Source organism: Fukomys damarensis, unplaced genomic scaffold (assembly GCF_012274545.1).
Source record: "Fukomys damarensis isolate Sample0158 unplaced genomic scaffold, DMR_v1.0_HiC HiC_scaffold_3, whole genome shotgun sequence".
Taxonomy (NCBI): Eukaryota; Metazoa; Chordata; class Mammalia; order Rodentia; family Bathyergidae; genus Fukomys; species Fukomys damarensis.
In genome coordinates, this window is record NW_022900915.1 from 1,606,368 (window position 1) to 1,624,886 (window position 18,519).

At 39.0% G+C, this 18,519-nt stretch overlaps 1 pseudogene; it reads right to left on the minus strand.

The window, feature by feature from the left end:
* Positions 1-16,222: 16,222 nt before the first annotated feature.
* On the minus strand, positions 16,223-17,958 carry LOC104864378 (annotated as a pseudogene).
* Between the last annotated feature and the right edge of the window lie 561 nt (positions 17,959-18,519).

Below are 18,519 nucleotides of genomic sequence, written 5' to 3' on the forward strand. Positions count from 1 at the left end.
GCAGAGATTATGCATTTATTGTATTTTTTTCATGAATACATGAATGAATAATAAGTTCAACAAACAAGAGTTTCCTACTGGGAATGTCAAACAAATCATTCTGCAAAGTGCTCTGCATTTCAATCAATCACTCTTCATAACACTTGCCCCGCTGTGTTCTTCAGCTTCCGCGAAGTCAGCACTTGGAATCATTGCAGGCTGGAAGAGGAGACACAAGTGCAAAGAGTACAGGAAGGTCAGACTGTACTCCCGTTCTTCCCTCTCGATGGGGCCTTCTTGCTGAAGCCCACACTGGTGGCCTGTCCATTGGCAGAAGCCCAGGATAGACTTGCTTCCACTATACCCTTGCAGTTATTCATGAAGTGGAATCCAGAAGCTCTGGTACATGGCTGAGTGGAGGGTTAGGGCCACGGAGGTGGGCAGACAAGACAAAAAAGCCAGTGAACACATGGTACACTTCTAATATTTGTAAGACCTGGAGGAAAGGTATGAGCTAGCGAGGAGAAACATACACATTGCAGAGCCTGGAGTCTTTATTTCAGCAAGTATCATTTGAGTTTCTGAAGTGTAAAAGATTTGAGTTTATAAAGTATAATTTTGGCGCTGTCTCGAGGAATCATTATTTCCATCTTAAGAGAATTCACCATGGCTGTTAAGGTGGCCTTGATTCATATCAGGGTAGGGGGAAGAAGAAATTTGAAGGAAAAGAGCAATTCTTTTTCCAAAATTGTTTGTTCAAAGCTAGCTTAGGACAACTTTGAGATGGAGCTGTCCACCTCATTCCTTTGTCTACATTGTGACCTCAGGCAAATTCTAGTGATGAAGTTAACAATCTCCTTGTTGAGAGATGCCATTCTGAGGTCTGTCTGTAGCTTGAGGCAGGAGGCTCAGTTGGCAGAAACTTGCCTGTGTACAAAGAAAGCTTGCTATTCATCACCTACCAAATCAATGAATATTCAATAAATTTTGAGTGAATCCCAAAAGCTGTATTAATTAGGTTTATATCTCAGTATAAATGAACAATTTAGCTTCCCACAGCCAATTAAGTGTCACTGAACAATATAGTTGCTTATATTTTTTAGAGCTTCCAAAATAAGACTGTTACTCATATTAACTCTAATTAGATCCTCCTGGCCACAGGACCTTTCCAAGGTCTGTGTGGATCAGATGTGTCTTGTTAGTTCCTGCAGTATGTGGAATATGTAGAATAGTGGTTACTTAATAAAAGTTGGTTCTTTCCTCTCTTCCCACTCCCTAACATTAATTATAACGAATCACAAGTTGTAGATTTATTGGGTTTTGTTACAAAGAAGTATTTTCCGCTATGAATCCGATATGAATAGTGTGTTTCATTGTATTTTCTGTAGAGGAAAATGACTGATAAAATGTGGTGATCATTTTAACTTTGAGGGACCCTGTATTATTGACTTGGGATTAAAAAGTGTCTCCAACTGAAAAGGCTCTCAAATCCATATAGTGGAATGGCAGTGCGATGCAGCAAAAATGGCATCACCACTTTAAACCTTGATTTCTCATTTATGAAATATAAATGTTCCCAGGAATTTTCAGGCAAGAGAGCAAAGATTTTAGAATGCAGTGTCTGAGGTGTAATTGCTTGTGATAAATTAGCCCTTCCATGTCTTAGTCTGCATCTGCAAAAAGGTGAAAGGATTAATTGAATTAAAGTGTAAAGTATTCACCTGTCCTAGGTAGCTTTTTTTTCCCTATTAAATTCATGGTCCATTTAAAGTAAATAATACACTTATATTTCTCATTGGGATCTTGTACCTTTACATGACATATCTTGGCTCTTGTTTTCTCCCCATACCTCTGCCCTCCCTTCACCCCTTTACCCTTCCCTATTGACAAAGGCTTTGTTTCCTTTTTCCCACATTTTTTCTTTCCCCTTATTTCCTTTCCCCTCCTCTTGCCACTTCCCCATTAGCCCTTTTCTTCCTATTTCACACTCCCAATGACACCACTTGAACCTTATTTACACTTTAGTTTTTCACACCAGAGAAACTATTTGGTATTTACTCAAGTGTGTCCTATTTATTTCACTTAGGAGCATAGCCTCAACATGCATCCATTTAGTTATAAATATTTCTAGTTTGTCATTCTTTATGGCTGAGTAGTATTCCATTTTATAGAAAAACCACATCTTTATCCAGTCTCCATTTGATGGGCATTTGAGTTGTTTCCAAGTTTTGGCTATTGTGAGCTGCGCCACTATAAACATATATAGTGTATATATGGGTGCACATATATCTCTGTGGTGTGATTCTTTTAATTCTTTTGGAAAGATCCCCAGCAGAGGGATGGCTGGGTCAAATGGAACCTCTAATCCTAGTTCTTTGAGGTATCTCCATATTGATTTCCATGGTGGTTGCATCAGTCTGCACTCCAACCAACAGTGGAGAAGGGTTCCTTTTTCCCCACAACCCTGCCAGCATTTGTTATTGGTTGATTTCTTGATAGCAACCATTCTTTCTAGGAGAAGGTGGAATCTCAGCGTTGTTTTCATCAGCATCTCTCAAATGACCAATGATGTTGAACATTTTTTCATATATTTATCTGCTGCTTTCACTTGTTTGGCTGAGAAATGTCTGTTCATTTCAGACGCCCATTTTTGGATCAGGTCTTTATATTTGGGGGGGGTCTGATTTTTTTAAAGTTTTTTATATATTCTAGATGGTAGCCATTTGTCTGAGGAGTAGCTGGTAAAAAATATTTCCCACATTGTAGATTGTCTCTTAGTTCTATTGGTGGTTTCTCTTGCACTGCAAAAACTTTTTAATACAATGAGATCCCAGTTGTCTATTCTTTGTGCAAGTTTTCATGCTGCTGAGGATGTTTATAAAGTCTTCTCCTATGCCAATGTCTTTGAGAGTACTACCTAATCTTCTTTCCAGTAAGTTTAGTATTTCTGTTTTGATATTTAGATCTTTAATCCAATTGGATTTTAGTTTAGTGCATGGTGAAAAATAGGGATCTAGTTTTAATCTTTGGCAAATTGAAAGCCAGTTTTTCCAACACCATTTATTAAAGTGGCTGTCTTTCCTCCAGTGAAGATGGTTGGCTCCTTTGTTAAGGATGAGTTAGCTGAGTATGTCTGATGTTGTTTCTGCACCTTCTAATGTATTCCATTGATTCTCAGGTCTGTTTCTTTGCCAGTACCATGCTGTTTTATCACAGTGCATAGTATAGTTTTGTAGTGTAGTTTCACATTGGGAATTGTGATACCCTCTGCCATGTCTCTGTTGTCTAGAATGTTTTTTGCTATTCTAAGTTTCTTCTGGTTCCAAATGAATTTTTGGATTTTTTTTTTCTCAAGTACTGTGAAATATACTGTTGGGATTTCAATAGGGATTGCACTGAATCTGTTTAGAAGTTTTGGAAGTATGGCCATTTTCACTATGTTGATTCTTCCTACCCAGGAGTAAGCAATGTCTTTCCATCTTCTTATATCCTCTTCTACCTCTTTTTACAGAGTGCTGTCATTTTCAGTGTAGAGGTCTTTTGTCTCCTTCATTAGATTGATTCCTAGATATTTCATTTTTTTGGATGTTATTGTGAAAGGAATTGTTTCCTTAATTTCTCTCTCAGTGAGCCTGTTATTTGTGTACAAGAAGGCTATTGATTTTTGAGTGTTGACTTTGTATCCTGCTACTCTACTTAATCTGTCAATTAAATCTAGCAGTCTTTTGGCAGAGTTGTTTGGATCTTCTATGTAGTGTATCATATAATCAGCAAATAGTGACAGTGTAACTTCTTCCTTTCCTATCTTTATTTCTTTTATTTCTTTCTCTTGTCTAATTGCTGTGACTAATGTTTCTAGAACTATACTGAACAGGAGTGGTGACAGTGGACATTCTTGTCTTGTTCCTGATTTTAGCATGAAGGTTTTTATTGTTTGACCATTTAGAATGATATTGACCATTGGTTTTTCATAGATAGCCTTTATCAGGTTGAGATAAAGACCATCTATTCCAATTTTCTGTAGGAGTTTTATCATTAATTTGTGTTGAATTTTGTCCAATGCATTTTCTGCATCTATTGAGATGATCATATAGATTTTGTCCTTAATTCTGTTAAAATAGTGTGTTACATTTATTGATTCACCCCTGAGTTGAATCTGACGTGGTCAGGGTGTATGATCTTCTTGATGATCTTCTGTATTCTGTTTGTCAGTATCTTACTGAGGATTTTTGCATCTATGTTCATTAGGGAGATTGGCCTGTAGTTCTCTTTTTGGTTGGGTCTTTTGCTTATTTTGTAATCAAAGTAATACTTACTCCCAGGAATGAATTTGGGAGTATTGCTTCCATTTCAATTTCATTGAAGAGTTTAAAGAGTAGTGATGATAGTTTTTCTCTAATTGTCTTGTAGAATTCAGCAATGAAGCCATCAGGGCCTGGACTTTTCTTTGTTGGTAATGTTTTAATTACATTTTCAATTTCACTGAATGTAATTGGGGTGTGTAGACTTTTTATATCTTGTTTATTCAACTTTCGAAGTTCATATGTGTCTAGGAATCTGTCCATTTCTTCTGCATTTTTCATTTTATTCGAGTATAGGTTTTCCAAGTAGATATTGATGATCCTCTGGATTTCTGGTGGATCTGTTGTGACTTTACCTTTTTCTTTCCTAAGTGCATGAACTTGAGCCTTTTCTTTGATAAGGCTATTTATCTCCAATTTAATTGCACTATGGTCAGATTATACACAGGCAATAACTTCAATTCCTTTGCACTTACTTAGACATGTTCTATGAGCTAGCATGTGGTCTATTTTGGATAATAACTATTGTGCAACCAAAAAGAATATATATTCTGATTTTGTGGTGTGGAATACTCTGTAAACATCTACTAGTCTGTTTGTTCTAACATTTGATTCAGTTCTGTTATTTCATTGTTGATTTTTTTTGTCTAGGTGATCTGTCTATTTGTGTCTGTGGAGTATTGAGGTCCCCCACTACAATTGTATTAGTGCTTATTTAATTTTTCAAATTCATTCATATTTGTTTTGCATAGTTGGGGGTATTAGTATTTGGTGCATATATAGTTATGATTGTCAGTTTTTCCTCTTGTATTTTTTTCCTTTACAAGGATATAGTGTCCTTCATTGTGTGTCTTAATTAGTTTTGGCTTGAAATCTATTCTCTTTTCAAATTAAGATAGCTGCCCCCTCTTTTTTCTGGGTTCTTGTCACACGGATAACTGTTTTCCATCCTTTTACTCTCAGTCTATGAACTGCTTTGTGTATTAAGTGGATTTCTTATATACAGCGTATTGTTGGATTTTGCTTCTTAATCCATTCTGCCAGCCTGTTTCTTTTGATTGGTGAATTGAGGCACTAACATTGATGGTTTCACTGTTATGTGTTTGGTTTCTATTGTCATGTTATTTTTCTGTTGTTGTTTCTTTTTTAAAAAATTTTTCCTCTGTCTCTTTAATTTCTTGCCTTGCCTGGTATATCTGCTCTGTTGGCCCTTATGGTGTTGTGGTCTTCATTTTCTTTTTCCAGGATACTGCTTAGAAGTTGTCCTAGAAATCTTCTATAAGTAAACGTTTATTATTCTAATTCTGAATTGGTTCAACTACTTCTTATCAAGTGGTTTTCATGTTATTGCCACGAATGGGCTAAATATGATTTTAGTTTTGCAAATGTATGCCAAGAAAGTTATGATAGTATAATTATCTCCATTTCACAAAGGAAGAAAATGAAGTAGGGTGCTGAGCTCCTTGTTCAGCATCTGACAAAAAGTAACTGAGCAGGGATCCAAAGTCCAGTTCTTTGTGCCTCCTGCAGCTCCAGTGTCAGTTTTCACCTCTCCATCTCTGCAGGGATCCACTGGAATCATGAAGTGGTGCTAGAATACTGAAGAATAAGAACGGAGGGGAAGGGCTCTTTGGATGCCTCTGGTTAGCTTGATGTTAGACTTAGAAATATGCTCCATTGAATTGATTTCCACCTGTTTCATTGCTAACTTTGGCACTTTGTTTTACATTTAGTCAGTGTTTATCTAAACAAGTTCAGGCTACTTTCTGTTTTCCCACTGATCAATAAAGACCTTGCTTCAGAATTGATTACCAGTTCAGTCTGCTGCATCACTTCTTTGTTTCCTCTTGTCAAAGTTACCTTCACTGTTCTGTTACCTTGGCACCCAGGTTTCTCTCTGTGCTCCTTCCTTCTTGCTGTCTCTGCTCTTTCCCAGGAGCAAAGGGCAAAAGCAGCTACCTCTTACTCACATTGTGGCCTCAGAATTTCCTCTGGTTCCACTTCCTCTTTACAGTTTGTGAATGTGTGAGCATGTATGTGTCAGAGAGAGCAAGATACTGCACTGGCCTTTAGATCACTCGTCAGAAATATCCTCCATGCTTCTGATTCAGTTTTATATCCATTTCTTTACTTCGGAGTCTGAATAGGCCCTGAATTCCAATAAGCAAAATAAACCCTGACATATTTCTTGGAGTCTGCTTTATCTGAGCCCTTTATCCCCAGAACACCTTTGCATCTTTGAAATCAGAATTGGATGTGGGGGGTGTTTCTGCCTTCTGCTCTGATGGACAGGCAGTACTGTGCAGCTTTACTTGGCTAGTTGATTTACAAAAGCAAACATACACTCTCTATTATTTACTATAGTGCTAACTTTAAATAAAAGTCTGGATTTAATGCTTTATCAGTTCAAATCTGTAATTTTCCTAACCACAATAAATAGGGAAGTGGTTAGCAACTGAAAGGCTATTTTAAGTTGGCTTACTCTGGAATCTCTAAATCAAAGAGGTCTAAAATGCTACTCCCTTTTAGCTGACTCAAAGGAGAAGTTTATTTTTGGGGCAGAAATTGGAACAGATGCTTATCTCACTTCATAGTGCTCTCGAGTATGTTATCTTTAATTATTGATATTTGGTGAGAACTGTGTCTAACATACATAGGGACTTGTATACACCGATAGAGTAGGGACTAGTGAACAAGGCTCTTAGTGGGAAATGAGGGCTTTGGGCATATGTTTCATTACCTATAAAGAGAGGAAAACGCTTCATATCTCATACAAATGTGAAGGCTAGGTATTTTGTGTTTATATACCCCTTATTTTTGGAAATGACAAAGATAGGAGTATTATGGCTTGTTTCTAGGTGTTCCCCCAAAGCCTCCTGTGGTCATATGTGGGAGTATTCCAGAGGTGGCTGAGTCTAGAGTGTGTGACGCTGGAATTAAGGGTGTGTGAATATTAAGTTAGTATACAGATTGGTTTAGCATAATTCTTAGTGTGCTTGTAAAGAATTTGATAACAGGGAAGTGAGGTCATTGCCGTGACTGTCCCTGACCATGTGGTTTAGGAGTCTTTGGAATTGGCTGGTGGGAAGAATTTGGAAAAGTTTGAAGACTCTGGCTCAAGACACAGCCCTGGAATGCCTGATGCTGTATTTGAGAGATTCTGGTCAATGTTCAGAAGAATAGAATGCTGATAGAAATGTTGCCAGTAAAGACCAGAATCAGAAAGTTCTTGTTAGTAGGAAGGACTGAAGTAACCATTGGACTCCAGACAATGTGTATTATGCCTTGGCAGAGAGTTTTTCTGCATTTTGCTCATGTTCAAAGACTGCCAGCAACTAAGATTAAGGGTGGTGGATTAATTAATCTTGCAGAAGAAATTTCAGTCTAGTGTTGAGGCTATGGTATGGCTACTGTTGGGGGCTTTTAGATAGATTTATGCTGAGAATTAAGTAAAGAGCAAAGCAGGAATTATTTAAAATGTTGTGAGTTTGGCCAGAAAAATAAACTCCAGTAAAGTCATGGCCTACAGAGATGGAACAGAGGATAAGTTGGTCCCAGAAACGAACAGCAAGAAAAAGCCAAGTATTTCAGAAGAGGACAGTTGAAAAGATGGCCTGAGGACATCACAAGAACCAGCACAACTTCATCCTTTGCAACCCCAAAATTGCAAAAGTGAAAGGCTTTGCTTTGAGAAGAGAGGTCCAGAGCACCATGTTCCAGAATGGTGATGGCCTAGGGAAGTCATTTCTTGGGATTTGGTTCATAGGCACTGGACCCCTATTGCCAAGACAGGAAGCCTGGCTACTGCTCCAGCTGGCTGCACACCTTGGTATCATCTGTGTGGTGCTGGCTTTGGGTACATGCAGAATGTAAGAGTTGTGGGGTTAAGAAGGCTTCCATCAGCTTTCAGAAGAAGGCTAGAAGAAGGCCAGGTGTTGCCACCCTGAGAAGGCAATTTTTGAAGCTGTGAGTGTGAAGCCAAAGGTGTAGTGGAGATCCCCGAAGTTTGGGGAAGCCAGGAATGCAGACTGAAGACAACTGCAAGAAGGGAGCAGAGCTGGCCCCAGAGAGAAGCCATGGAAGTAACAACCACCAGAAATTTCATAGGGATGGAGCTACAAAGGCCCTTTGAAGTTTGTAACTTGCCACCACTTGCCAGGGATGCTGAGTGTGGAGCTATTTAATAATTCCCCTGCTTGGATTTTGGTCTTTGTTCCCATTCCTTCCTATTCCCCTCTTTGTACCTTGTGTAATGAAAATGTCTATCTTCTGCCATTGTATGTTGGAATTGTTTAACTTTCTTTTCATCTGTACAAGGGCTTGCAACTAAACATTTGCATTAAATCTTAGAGGAGACTTTGGATTTGGACTTTTCAGCAATGCTGACACTGTTAGGAATTTGGCAATTCTTGGGGATGGACTAAATGCCTTTTGCATAAATCTTTAGGGAGCCAGGGGTGGAAGATTATGGCTTGTATCTAGATGTACTCCCAATGCCTCATGTAGTCATAGGTGAGGCTTTTCAGAGGTGGCTGGATCTACAGTGTGTGATATTGGAATTAAGAGTGTGTGATTACTAAATTAGTTCACTGGTTTGGAATAGTTCTGACTGTGAGTGCCACCCACCATAAGGGCAGGTAGCTAGGACAGAATATAAAGGGACAGAAAGAAACTGCTATTGTTGCTTTCAGTGAAGCATAAAAATGTGGGATACTCTGACTAACCACTTGAACATGGAGTAGGAGCAAGAAGCAGCTCCTGTCACCTTGAGAGTCCTGAACAGAACTTTGTTTTTACTTTTATACTTTTATGCATCTACAGAGCTTTTGTTCTTTGGTGGGGAGATAGCAGACAAGGTTACACAAGCAGAACAGAAGTTCAGGGAGTGGGAAACTTGGGCAGCAATGGGAAGTTCTGGTGGGGCTTTTCAAGACTGTTATGTTCTTGTGTTTACATTATAGCTGTGGTCATTCACAGTGAGGAGGGAAGTTTTCCTCTCTCAGTAGCCTGATGCTTTCTGCCTTTTGCCTTCTGCCCACCATGAACTATTTCTCCTTCACAACGCCCCCCTGCTATCACCCTGCCTTGGAGCCAGCCAACTATGAACTGAAGTCTCTACACACTGTGAGCTAAGTAAAGCTTTACTCCTTTAACTTTGAGTGTTGGGTATTTTGTCTGAGCAACAAGAAAAAGCAACTATGACAAGGAACCATTGTCAAACAGAATAAGTACAAGAACACCTTACTATAAATTCCTCTTTGTGCCCATGGAATGTACTTTTGTCCTATTGCAGCTTGTTGAGTACATAGTTCCTTGGTGCTGTTGCTGACTTTAAACTTTTGTCCATCTGTCTTAAATAATCTTGTCTTTTCTTTTTCCTTTTATTTTTTGATACCAGGGATTGAACTGAGGTTGTTGCACTTGCAAGGCAGGTGGTGGAACCACTGAGCTAAATCCAAGCTTGTCCTTTCATAAAGTTAAAGTAATCTTGGCTAAATGATTTCTGAAGTTCTTTCTGAAATGTCTGTGCATATATACTATCATCAGAAGTCTTTCCTTCTGTGTATATGCCCTTCAATATGTCAGCACATTCCATTTTGATCCCAGGGCTTTACTAGTGCATCCTTCATCTGTCATCTTATCTGAAGAACAGATCCCCATTCCTTCCTGATTATTGGTGTCACCACTTAAATATCCTCAGACATCTTACACCAAGTCTGCTCAGAGCAAAACTCATTTTTACTCCCTTTGCTCCAAATCCATTCCCTCCCACCATGTTTTCTCTCATTAATGGCCTCGCCACTTTCTTCAGTTGCCCTATCAGAAACTTTAGAGTTATTCACAACTATTTTTAATTCCACTCATCAACCCCTGACAGATCCCCCAAGGCAGACAGATACATACATCAACACTCCCAGTACCTCTAGCTCCATCAGTTCTATCTGTGCCATGTCTGCCACCTAAGATTCTTGTCATCTCATCCTTGGATGACTTCACTATCCCCCTACTTGGGTTCCAGGTGCTGAATCCAATCTGTCTTCTCTTATAGATTTATTGTCCCATCAATGTCAGATAAATGGTTTCAAAATTTAGTTCTCATTTTGTCTCCACAACCTGAAATGGTCCCCCTTTCCCTGAGATTAGACTTGTCCACACAGTGAACAGCTGTTTTCTATTTAATCCCAGGCTACTGTCCTAGCACAGCCCACCTATTTCCTGTATGGCACAGCGCATGCTTCTTACTTATGTTTCCTTAAAGGTAAATGAAATTTTATGTATTTGTGCTAATTTTTCATCTAAAAAGTTCTTTCATTTATCAATAAGAAACTGGAGCAGAGAGAACATGTCTATTTTGCCCAGTGTTGAATACCAAGAACCCATAATATTGTCAAACATGGAATGGACACAGAGAGGCAGGCTGGTTTACCCAAAGTATTAGCTGCCTTCCTGTTGTATGTTCAAAATACCTGACATACACAACTTAAAGGAGAAAAGGCTTGCTTTGGCTCATGGTTTTAGAGGTTTCAGTCTGTGGTTGGCTGCCTCTAAAGTAGAAATGGCATGGTGGAAGAACATAGAGGAGGAGAGGTGCTCACCTCACAGCAGATAGAAAGGAGAGGGAGAAGGAAAAGCCAGAGGAGAGCTACACCTTCTAACTGCACACCCTGACAACCTTCTTCCTTTATTTGAACCCACCTCCTCATAGCCCTGTAGCTATGTATTCAACGGATTAATGCACTGACAAGGAGAGCACCCTCATGGTCTGACTGACATTCAAAAGCTTCTGAACACATGATACTTTTGGGAGATCTTTTAGATCTAAACCATAGCATCAAAGCATGAATAGTGGTAAGAAAGAGCAGGTGTTTGGATCTTTTGTCTCTCAGCCTTTTATTTTCTATTCTAAAATATTTGCTGCTTTGGGGATTTAAGGAGACAAATTTCCAAGGTCGTGCCAAAGATATCCATTGGCCCTTACTTGTTTAGCCCTGAGACTATAAAATATATATCAAAATCAAACTGAATTTTCTCAGGGATACAGGAAAGTGCAGATAGTACATTGGGTTTGATTCTTCTCTTTTGTTCTAACATTACAAAGATAACCACATCAATAGGATCTTGCTAACATATGAGTTTTGCTTTATGAGACCCAGTGGCATTCAGAATTCTGCATTTCTACTACATTCTCAGGTGATGGCCATAGTGCTCTCCTGGGCCCCATTTCATGTAACAAGGTGCTAGATAGTTATGTACAGATAACTTCAAGTTCACTAGTGCTTTTAATGTTTAGCCAGGTAATTTGGTGGACTTAAAAAATTCTCCACAATGTTCTACAGAAATAATAAAACTTGATTAGTATAACAATATTCAGAAAGTTATCTTAATACAATATTATGCAGATCAAACTTTAGTAGAGGTGGATGAAAAGCATGATAGAGGGTAAGAATGATTGTTCACCTATAGAAGTTCTCTTATATCACAGTAATTTTTCTAAACTGGCAACTTTCCATGCCAAGGTTATGACTACTGGTGAATGTGTTTTCAAAGATGTCTTCAGAATAACTGATCTGAGGGCATGTCAAAGCTGATTTGGAGAATGCACTGTGCAGATATTTGTAACTGAATTTCAGTGAAGCTAGGTTCCTCACCATTCGCCAGGTATCTGGATTCAAGTAGCAACTGTCAGCATTGATGTCATCTGTCACTACTTGACTTACTGTATATTCACTGGGTTCAAATAGACCTATAATCTCGCTCTTGCCCTGTGGACTTTAAACTGAAAGAATTCAAAGTGTGACCAGCCATGTACCATGTAAATGAGAGATTTAACTATTATCACTCATCAGTGAAAACTCTGAGCCTAGATTACTGTGCCTTTTAGTGGTGCTATTGTTATATAAGCTGATTGGTGTCTCATTACTGATGGTGATATTACATTTGTTTTATTTAGCTATCACATTGTATTAGTGATAAAGTGGGTACATGTTTTAGTCCTATAATTGCAATACCTACAGTTTATTGATTTTTGTTTTTATGGAGCTAGCAATGAAAACAAACATGCCTAGTAAGTAGCTTAATTAACAAACATATTTCTCTGTACTGCATTTAATCTATTTAAAAATAAGTTATTGAAAGTTAAAGTAACATAGGGCAATTTTTGCCATGATTGGATCAATGGGAAAACCGGGGTTTACTGAGCAAGGGAAGGAACTGAGTGATTAAGCAAGGAGCAGAGTCCCTTTATATTTCTGGTTAATGATAGTGCTGAAAGCTATATTAACAATGCCGAATATTGTCTTATTCAATTTGATGACTGGGGAATAATTTAAAAACTTAATAGCAAGTCCTTTTAAGTCTTATAAAGGATCTCCAATTTCAGCAATCCAAATGAGACCAAGCACTTCTGTGGCTGACATAGAAGTTGTCTCATTCAGTAATATTTGAGCAATTAACTCTCCCCAACCCCAGTCCAAACTGAAGGATCTCTGAAATGATTGTGTTTTCTGTTTTTTAAAAATTAATTTTACTGGTACATTTTAGATATACATAATGATAGCATTCATCATGGGGAATTTGTACCTGCATATGATATATCTTAATTCTTTTTTCCCCATTCCCCTCCCTGCCTTCAACCCTTTATCCTCTTCTTATTTACAAAAGCTTTGTTTCTATTCTTTCCTCTGTTCTCCTTTTTCCCTTCCTTTGTTTTCTCCTCATACTTCCCTAGTTTTCCCTCTCATTTGAAGATTTTCTTCCGTTTAACAATATCTGTTATACATTTTGGTCCATATTTAGCCTTTGGTTTCTCATACCAGAGGGACTTTGTGACATTTAAACACATGAGTTTGATTTATTTCACTTGAGTATTGTCTCAGGGTATATCCACTTACCTAGAAATGTCTCAGGCTTATCATTCTTTATGGCAGAGTATGGCTCCATTGTTTTAAAAAAATCCACATTTTTATCCATTTATCAGTTGATGTGCTTGGGCTATTTCCAAGAGTTAGCTATTACAAACTGTGTTGCTATAAATATGCACACACCACTGTGGCATGATGCTTTTAATTATTTTAAGAAGATATCAACAGGGGGAATAGCTAGTAATAGCTTTTTGACTTCTTAATACATTGTAAATATTCATCCTTTGAGGAATAGCTGACAAAATATTTTTTCCTACTCTGTGGGTTGTCTCTTCACTCTCTTGGTGGTCTCTTTTGCAGTGCAAATGCTTTTTTTGTAAGATGAGATCCCAGTTGTTGATTTTTTGTGATATTCCCCATGAACTGGGGTTTTGTTTATAAAGTCTTTGCCTATACCAATGTCTTCAAGAGTTCTACCTATTCTCTCTTCCATCAAATTTATTGTTTCTGTTTTAATTTTTAGATCTTTGAACCATTTTGATTTTAGGTTAGTGCATGGTGAGATATATGAGTCTAGTTTTAGTCTTTGGCATGTGGAAAGCCAGTTTTTCCAGCACCATTTATTAAAGAGGCTATCTTTTTTCCAGTGAAGGTTGTTAGCCCCTTTGTCATTGTTAAGGTGGCTGAGTGTGTTTGGAGTTGTTTCTGTACCTTATAATCTGTTTCATTTATCCTTAGGTTTGTTTGTTCTTTGCTAGTACTATGCTGTTCTTATCACAGTAGCTTTGTAGTATAATTTCAAATCAGGGATTGTGATATATCCTGCCTTGCCTTTGTTGCCAATAATTGCTTTTACTATTCTAGCTCTCTTTGGATTCAAAATGAATTTTAGGATTGTTTTCTCTAATTCTGTGAGACATGCTATTTGTTATTTTGATCAGGATTGCATTAAATCTATGTATCAATTTTAGAAGTATGACCATTTTTCACTATATTGGTTTTTCCTACCCAAGAATGAGTTTTATCTTTTCATTTTCTGACAGCCTCTTAAATCACCTTTTCAGAGAACTGTAGTTTTTTTTTTTTCAGTTTTAATTGAGTTTATTGGTCCATTTTAGGGATACAGTACAGTTACATTCGTTGTTGGGATCTTGCACCTCTACATGACAAGTCTTGATTCTCATTTTTTTCCCCTTGCCCCTGCCCTCCCTTCACCCCCTCCTCCCCTCCCCATCTACAAACACTTTATTTTCATCTTTTCATTATCTCACATTTTTTTCTTTTCCCTTATTACCCTTCCCCTACCCATCCCACCTTCCCTACACCTTTAGCCCCTTTCTTCCCATTTCAGACAACTGTAGTTTTCCATGTAAAAGCCTCTTACTTCTTTTGTTAGATTGACTCATAGGTATTTCATTTTTTGGATGCTATTTTGAAAGGTGTTGTTTCCCTAATTTTTCTATCAGTGAGTTTGTTATTTGTGTACAGGAATGCTATTGCTTTTTGAGTGTTGACTTTGTGTCCAGTGCACTATTAATTTGGTTATTAAATCTAGGAGTCTTTTGGTGGAGTTTTTGGTGTCTTCTATATAAGTATCATGTCATCTGCAAATATGATAATTTAACTTCTTCATTTCCCATCCTTATTTCTTTTATTTGTTTCTTTTGACTGATCTCTCTGACTAACATTTCTAGAGCTATGTTGAATGAGAGTGGTGTTGTTGGCATCCTTGCCTTCTTCCTTATTTTAGAGTGGAAGCTTCCAGTTTTTGACCATTTAGTATGATGTTGGCTGTTGGTTTGTCATAGACAGTTTTTATCAGATTGAGATAAAGACTATCTATTCCAATCTCCCATAGGACTTTACTGTGAATGGTGTTGGACTTTGTCAAATGTCTCTTCTGCATCTATTGAGATGATCATGTGATTTTTGTCCTTGGCTCTGTTAATATGGTATATTTCATTATTGATTTGTTTATGTTGAAACTTCCCTGCATCACTAGGATGAATCTTAACTTGTTTAGGATGTTTAATCTTCCTGATGATTTACTGCATTTTGTTCTCCAGGATCTTATTGAGGATTTTTGCCTCTATGTTCATTTATGTTAGGGAGATTGGCCTCTTTTCTGGTTGGAGCCTTCTCTCATTTTGTTATCAGGTAATATTTGCTTCCAGGAATGAGTTTGGGAGTATTGCTTCACTTTCAATTTCATTAAAGAGTTTGAGGAGTACTAGCATTAGATCTCTAAATTTGTTGTAGAATTCAGTGTGAATCCATCAGGACCTGGGTTTTTCTTTGTTGGAGCTTTTAAATTACATATTCAGTTTCAATGACTAATACTGAGTTATTCAGAAATTTTGTATCTTCTTGACTCAACTTTGGCAATTCATATGTATTTAGGAATCTGTCCATTTTTTCTGTGTTTTCCATCTTATTAGAATATAGGTTCTTTTTTCTATATTTTCATACACTTTAATAACAAAGTCACTTTAGCTGTAAATGAACAAAAACAGGGAGGCAAGGATATTCAGCACATGGTCCTCCCACAGCTTAGGCACGCATTAAATTTTAAAGCATGCTGTCTGTGTTAACAGAGGCTGCACCTAACTAATTGTGATTACGTTGATGTCTGAACATTATTATGAAAGTGCAAAGTTAGGTCAAACCATGTTGTCAAGAAAATTCTGTCCTAGAATTTTAACAAAATCTTTTAAGAAAGTCTAAAAATCTATTTTTCCACATCAACTCTCAAAATGTTTCAGTTTTATATCAGAATCAGTTTGCAATTTAAACTTTTACCATACATGAAAAATTATCAAAAAATATATTAATGGGTCTATACTAACTGTGACTATATTTACATTAAGCAAATTCTTTTATCAACTTCTTTATATACAAATTACCACTTGTCCTATGTGAAATTCACTAAAAAGTTACAAACCATTAAAAGGTCATTAGAAATAATGCATTCAAAATGTAACTGCTTTCATCAATGAAGAAATATTTTCAATAATTTAATTGAAATGCACTGCTCTCCCATCAATCTCAGCTGCAACAGTACTCCTTTTGAATGTTCTGTGCTCAGTCTGGGCTCTGCCGCTGGACCTTGGGGCCAACACTCTGTGTGTCCTCCTGACTGGACTGCTTCCCACTGCCAAGTACCGGGGCCCACACAGCTCCACCTTGCTTCAACAGGTGAGTCTGCTGACCATCTGCGTGTGCACGGTGTAAGATGCTGCTCCCCAGGGTACAACTTCCGCTGTCTCCACCGCCTGCGATGCTCTCTCCAGGAGCGTAGTCCATGAGACCTCCATTCCCATTAGGATTGGAAGGTGCTGATGCAAGAAGACCTAGCCTTCAGTATCGCGAGAGCTGCTGGTAGATCCGCTCGATGTTCAGGTGGCTGGCCTCAGTGTGGTTCACCATCGGCTTGGGGTAATTCACTCCGATCAAACATTGGCTACCTTCTGGATGCCTTCTGGGGCATTCCGGGGATCATAGATATATTTTGCAGGGAAGCCTCTTAGGACAGGCAAATAGCACCTGATATAGTCTCCATAGAGATCTGTTCTCCTACCAAAACAAACAGGGCAATAGCAGTGAAAAGACTGTTGGAAAAAGGAACTACAAGATAGCCACATCCAACTTCCAGCATTTATGCTCCAATCTGCATCAAGCAGTAATTCTTCAAATACCTTCATCCATTTCTCCCAGCTCACCCACAGGTCCCACTCATTCGGGAAGCAGGCGACTGTGTGCCTGGACAGGTGGTGGATCCAGCCCTCCTGGCAGAGCCGGGTCATGATGGCATCCATCCAGGGAAAGCCCGTCCATCCCTCTGCCCACTTTGCCAAAGCCTCGGGATTCTTATCCCAAGAAATCTGAACACAGATGGGGTTTCCTTCCATTTTATAAAGTGGGGATTATTTGTTGCTGCTGTGTAGAAAAACTCACGCCATAGCAGTTGTCCATAAAGAGAAAGGGGAGGGGAACTGTTCTTCTTTATCTTTTTGTAGAGATTTGTTAGCTTGAAGTAAAACAGCCAACATGACAAACAACCAAACCCGAAGTAAGGACTGAGCCCAGTGGGGCTCGCCAGCATGGAGTTGGCATTCATCCGGGGTCTTTCCAAGTTTGCCACCCATGCTCTTCTTTCCAAACGCCTTTCCAAATGTGTAAGTGCTTCAGTTTCTCCTCCTGGCCACACTGCAGAGGGTAAGCCATCAGTATCAAAACCTAGCTCTTCCAGGGAAGGAACTCCGTACCTCTCATCATGGTCTTCAGACAAAACAGTCTCACACTTTTCTATCACTTCTGATGTAATGGTGTCCACTGGAATCTCCCCTGGCTCCATTTTGCTGATGAGCATCTGAAATCTTTTGTAAGTTAGAGGCCACTGGCCACCATTGAGTTCTACGATCTTGTCTAGTTGTATAATGTATGTGAAATTCGTACGATGACTTCCACTCCAGCTTCGGTGGCCAGTTTTTTCATCGCGGCATCCCGCTCCTTTCTGAAGGGTTCTGAATCATACTTGATTGAAAGCTTAGTGATATTCCACTCCTTGAAAACACATCTGCTGGCTGTCCATGAATCACAAACAGGCAAGAATTTAATTTTCATAGATTGGCATCAAGATCCTCAAGACACTGAAGCAAAAATCACTGCCTGTTGATGCCCACATTGGAGGAGCTGGTGAACCAGGGGTCGAGGATGTAGACGCAGCAGGTGGTGTTGGCTCCCCGGATGCACTCTTCAGGGGGATTGTCATGGAGCCGCAGCCCCTGGTGGAACCAGTGCACGGTGGGCACCCACATGCCAGGCCAGATGTCCGCCAGGGAGTCAGGGGCTCAGGGTGCTCATGACCGCTACGGTGAGGGGCAAGCAGATCCTCGGCTGCCCTCAGGAGCCTGCGCCCGCCTCTGCCCGGCCCCTGTGGGACTTGCATAACTCCACTCTGGGATGCTGGTCCCCAGACCTCCTCACAGGAGGCTGAGGCAGGGTTTGGCAGCCCAGACTGAGCACAGTGGGGATGGAGCATGGCGGGGACCGAGTGTGGCTGGGATGGTCCCGAGGTTGCCTGGGTGACTCCCCCACTGTGGCTGCTGCATCAGCCAGAATACAGGTTCTTGAAGTAGGTATTAATGATCTGGATTTCTGCAGGATCTCTTGTGATTTCACCCTTTTCATTCCTAACTGCATGAATTTGAGTCTTTTATTTTTTCAATTCATTTTATTGGTACATTTAATGAATACAGTATAATACCATTCATTGTTGGAAATTTGTACCTTAACATAATAAATCTTGGTTCTTATTTCTCCCCCATTTCCCTGCCCTCCTTCAAATCCTCCTTTCCTCCCTATCTACAAAGACTTTA